Source organism: Teleopsis dalmanni, chromosome 1 (assembly GCF_002237135.1).
Source record: "Teleopsis dalmanni isolate 2A chromosome 1, ASM223713v2, whole genome shotgun sequence".
Lineage (NCBI taxonomy): Eukaryota > Metazoa > Arthropoda > Insecta > Diptera > Diopsidae > Teleopsis > Teleopsis dalmanni.
The window spans coordinates 152,429,952-152,436,291 of NC_051846.1; positions in this window are offsets into that span (position 1 = coordinate 152,429,952).

Below are 6,340 nucleotides of genomic sequence, written 5' to 3' on the forward strand. Positions count from 1 at the left end.
TCCCAAAAAGTATGCAATATCTTTTTTTGGAAGAAAACACTATTGTATAAATTTATACCAATTAAGTAGATTTTGGTATAATTTATTTACCTTTTTCATTTTGATCTAATTTCCAGTAATTTGGTTTAGTTATAGCTTGTTTGATATTTGTGCAAAGAAAAGATATATGCTTCAAAAGAACGGCTTTAATATAATTTGAAATAATATTGTCTTATTGAAAAACCTGGAGATAATTTGAGCTTTGAAAACCAACCTATTTTAGAAATTATAAAAATATTTATTGTTAACTAAAACTTTAATATTATTTTATATTATATAGTATAATTGTTTTAAATTACTGATTTATTTTATTAAAAATAACAATTGTCATTTATTTTAGATTAAAATTTCAATAAATGCCTTTTCAAGTTTCTATATTTGTGTTTCTAGTTAACTACTTGGGTATGTGTATTAATATATAATTTGAAGCTGATAAAATAAAGCAGGTATATATTTTGAGACTCACTAAGCACAAAACAAAAAATCAAGTTATTATTTTAGCCAAGTTAGGAATAATAGCACCTTGCTTTCATCTTTGAAGTTTTTCTATATTGAAAAGTTTTTTTCTTTAAAATTCTTCTATATTGAAAAGTCACAATATTAGAAGTGTCTTCCATTACACGTTTGAATATTGAAATGGGGTTGTATTGTTAGTATTCTGTTAAATACTCTAGAATTACTTACTGTACTTTCTGGAGTTATTTGACATTTGTTCTCTATAAATGAAATTGCTGAAAAAATCATTAACTAATCATATAATATAATATAATGTTTTCTACAGAACAGTAAATTAAAAAGTAATGATATAGAATTATGTATTCCAGAAGCGTCAAGCTTCACATTGGGTGCCACTTATCGTAGATGGTTAACTTTTTCTAACAATTTCTGTCATACTTTCACTATTAGAAAGGTGAAAGATACGAATGGGGAAATTTGAAATAGGGAAGTTTTTAAGACTACAACCTTAATATGCTATGATTGCGTATGTTATATTTTTTTGAGTTTTTTTTTTAACAGAAAAGTTCAATATTAACGAGTTTTACTTAAAATTGAAATTAATTTATTGTCAATAATTTGAATCAAAAAAGCTTTAGTGCCCTTATTTTTCTCGTATCTGGGAATGTAGTGCCGTTCTAAGAAATTCGACACCCGTGGTTTTTATCAAATGATGTGAACCTTAAAAAAAAAACATCTCGTCACGATATCCTAGTCCTAGTCAGTATCTAACAATTTTGAATTGTACAATTTAAATAAAATAATAATTTATTGTTTATCGAACAGAATTAAAAATATTTAAAAAGAAACAATTCAGATACCTTTTTTCGTAGCTCTTACATAAATATCGTCACTATTATTGTAATTACAATACCCAAACTACTTGTGTCTTACAGCAATACCTTATGTGCCCTAAATCTAGCACCAGGCCAGTCGTAATAATGACTAATGTTAGTTAGTATTATACACAAATTGAAGCTATTTACACTGTTTTACACGTTCGAGGCCCTATACTCCCCTGGGAATTGAAGATGATAGAAGAAAGTTATTTACGAAAATATTAAATAATAAAATACCAGTTATGGACTCTTCAGGGAGCTAAGCGGCAGCTGCGACCATAATTTTTTTGCTATTACAAAACAGAGATATAATATTTAATATCAGTTTTCTTTGCCATGAGTGATATTTATTGATATATACTTTTGCATTTATTGTTTTAATTTATTAAGAAAAAATAACATAAATGAAAATTCCATATGATGTATTCAATTTGTAATAATTACTTTAGTGCTTTTAGCCAAATACATGTTATAAATCTAAATATTACACGCGGGGGTGTAATTACTCCTACACATTACTCTATTAATTAATAGAATGTGTGTTATACATTTTCTTATATTTTTGTTTTTTTGCTATTTTTGGATTTCATAGTTATTATAAAATTATTTTTTTTGTTAATTTTACGACATTTTGAACACGATCACAATATTTATTGAATTGTTAAGACATTTAACATGTAACATTTAATTACTTAATCACTGTAATGCAATTTATGTTATGGGTTGTAATGTAATGGTAATGGTATTTCAACGTACACACAGACACATATACATACATGTAATGGAATACTTTGTTTTTATTTATTTAATTTAATTGTATTATTATTATATTTTCTAATTTTTATAATACTTTTCGTTTTTCGTTGCATGTGATCGAGACGAAAATTCGTTTAAATTTTATTTGTTTTTTGATTTTCTCTCATTTTTGAGCTAAGTTCCTTTTTAAACAAATTTTAATCATTTAAATAATTGTTGTTAATAATTTTATAAATTTCTTGCTGTATAGTTTTTGAATATAACTTTCTTATGATTCGTTTTAAATAACAAAATAACAAAAAGTTTATATTTTAAGCACAGGGTTGTGCTGTCATATAGGAGAGACAGATATAGAGAGTTACAGAGAGAGAGAGATAGAGAGAGAGGATTGTTATATTTTTTAATTTTTTGTAATTACTGAATTTGTGTGTTTTATACTAATATATAATATATGTGTTTTAATATATGTAAAATATTATTTTTGGTGCTAATAAGCAATATTCATAAAATTTATCTAACACAGTAAAACAATTATTTAAAAAATAACTATCATAAAAGTAACAAATTCTAATTATTAAAATTATTTTCATGAGCAATAAACAATTTAAAATATATTCAAATATGTATTTTTTGCATGAGATACATATATAGAACTATCAGTCTCACTTTCTGTGTTCAAGTAATAATATCGTAATAATAATAATAATAAAAATTTTATGAAATACTCGTAACTATTTTTTCGTTTTAATTATTTATTGATAATACATATTTTGTAAATAATACTTTTTGGTACATTTAAAACTATTTATGATTTTTACTTTTTATATTTTTATATTTTATTTTACTCTTTGACTACACTACACCTAAAACGATTTTATGATTTTTTACGAATTTATCGAAACTCCTTTGTAGCTAGGAGATATCTAATTTCTTATTGAGCGCCTTCACTTCAAAAGCTATCCAAAAACGTCTATATTCATAAGCATTGTCTTACATATACATATATATTTTGCTCTAAAAAGCTTTGCAACTAGTTTTGTTATGTTTCATAAGTTTCCGTTTCCTATGCAGGCCTTTTCGGCCCTAATGCAGCTGAATTGATAAGAAAATGCAGTATTTTCTGGAGGATCCTATGCTATTTAAATCGCAATTGATTCTAATCTTATCGAATTGTTTTTTAATGTATGTGTGGATGTAAAAATATATTATTTGATTTTATGTTATATAATAAAATTTCACTACATTTTTCATTTTATATAATAAAAAATACTGCAATTTCTGTGTTTTGTGTAAAACTAATTTTTGCTAAGGGTTTTTTTTACGCAGTTCTACAGATTCTAAGCTTAAGGTGTAGTGTGTTTTTATTTTCCATTACACTTGTTTTATATTTAAATTGTTTCTTCTTAAAACTTTTATAATGCTTTAACATAAATATATAATAATAATACTGAACAAAATTATTTTTCTAGTGCATTTATTTGAGAGTTAATATTTGCGGTATGCGATACGAATGCATAAATTAAAATGGTAAAGCATTTAGACTTTAAAGCGATGGAAGATTGTTTATTATATTGGTTACAGACAATCAAAGATTTTTTTCACAGGGGCTTGAAGAAATCAAGGCCCAATTAAGAAGGCAACAAATAAATGTTATGAATATAATACAGTAAAACTCTGCAAAGAGCAAAGGTAGTCTGCAATCTTTATGACCCATGAAGGAAAATTGTTTTCTTATAACAATCATTTCTAAATAATATATTAAATTTATATCTTTCACTTTAACAGTAGTTAGCATGAAATTACTTTAAAGTTTATAGCAAAAAGCTTCCCAGCACAAGAATATTTTTGATAAAAATAGTTTATAACAAAGATTACACTAAAAAAAGAACATATAACCGAATGTAAACTTAATTACCTCAATTAGATAATTAAATATGATTCAGTTTATAAACTTATAAATTTTTATATTTATACCTTGACCAACTTTGTAATGGAGCTGATTGGCCAGTGGGCACCTATGGCTAACAATTGCGCCAATAACAATCAGAAATGCAGAAGTGGCAAGGAAGAAAAAGCAGAAGAAACAATTGAATACTTTCTTTCCAAATGCGTAAATCGAATTATGATAGTCTAGAAACTAGTGAGTCTGGAACAAATCCCAAACTTATATCTTAGAAAAATAATGCCCTTTCTCAACTACATAGTTGATATAGTTTTAACTTATATCTCATTTTAACTACGAGATAGTTAAACAGTATATAAGCAATTTTAAAACCAAGATCATATTTCTTTATAATATTTAAGTAAGAGTACTCTAGATTAATTTTATTTAATATGCAATTTTCATAATATTATGAAACGCAGTATCAACTTTTTTTTTGGTTTTAAATTGGTAGTTTTAAGATGGACAACTAATTTTGAAGAAATGTTTGAGGACCTTTGAAGTATTTATAACATGACAAAAAGTGTATTTTAAATAGCTGAAATGAATATGCTATGTATAAATAGATGAGGATATGCATGGAGGGATGTACAATAAAAATTAACTTAAATAAGCAGAACTAGTAATTCTCTCCGACTAAGAAAACTGTGGGTTTAAAAGGATGTACTTTGCAAGCAAAATTAGTACTAGAGATAACACTGCAAAGTTTAAATAAATGTCCGTTTATAGAAGCTTACTTTTAATAAAGTTTCATTACATTAAATAATAATGGTAAAATTGATATTGAACTAAAATGAAATCATTTGGGAAATATATTTTTCCAAAGATTACTAAGTGAATAGTGAATATTCGACGATATTTAAATGAGCTGTATGGTCGTCAAAAAATTCAAAATTTCTGTTGTTTTCATTATTATTCATCTATTTCTATCTATTTCTATCTAAATATAATAATACACCTCAAGCTGGAAATAAATAAATATTAACGATTTAGTAAAACTGTTAAGCGATAGTCATTGTGATTTTGGTTCTTTCTACATAACTGTTCAGGAAGACAAGCATGTTTATGTATGAAGGAAACTTTCCGAACTTCTTCTACATAAGTTAAGTACTAGTTCAATTAGATATCATTAAATTATCATACATTATACCATAGAAGAAATGTAAAAATTTAGTGGCCCCGCACTATTAGAAATTCCGAACTATGATCAAGATGTCACCAACTTACTATAGCAAACGAAATCAAAAAGCGTAAATGGCAATGGATCAGGCACCCTTTAGGATAGGCACCAAATGAAATCTGCATTAACATGGAATCCTCAAGGAAGCAGAAGACCTAGTAGACCCAAGCAAACGTGGAAGCGAACACTAGAGAAAGAAATCCAAGCAAGCGGAAAACCCTTTGGAGAAATCAAAACCCTGGCAAAAAATCGTGACAGTTGGAAAAAGTTCGTTATTGCCCAATGTTCCCCTGGAAACGTACTGGATTGATTGATTGGTTGATAGAAGAAATGTAATTCAATTAACTATTGTCTTATATATGCTATATTATACTATTATATCTTTTTTTTTAAATTGCTTTAAATAGTAAAAATTAGCATTTACTTTCTTTGTTTACTACAAAGTCTATAAGTTAATAAAGATATTTCATAGTTACAATATTTATATTGGTCAGTGATATAGAAGTACTGTAGCTTTTAAATGTTGTGCATATATTATACCCTTTATAAAATTATTTTCTTCTTTAAATGTATCTCGAAAAACACTCCCAAAGTCGGAAATAATTATATTAAGTCTTTTTTAAAATTATTTTCTTTATTTAAGGTGTCTCGTACAACACTCCTAAAATCGGAATTAATTATTAACGTAAACGGTTTAATAAAGAAGGAAAATGGATAGCTAAGATTTTTGGATTAAGTACTAATCATATCCACTAAGAGATGTTATAAAAAAAGTATGTCCAATTTATATACTTAATGTCAATTCAATGTCCACTTTCTAGAGGTTCTAAGAATTGTTTACTTATTCTCATTAATATGAGATATGAGATTTCATAAAATTGATTTGTTTTTAGTACCTTTTGCTAGGATATCTTCATTGAATTACCAACTTTTATATTTATACATACATACGCAAAAACCGTATAACTCTCAAATTTTTTATCATGTGAATTGTCTAAACACTAACGCATGTGAATTCTTTAAAAAAAATTGTGTATCTTAAAAATAATCTTATCAAATGTGTCCTTGTGATTGCATAATTACATTCGT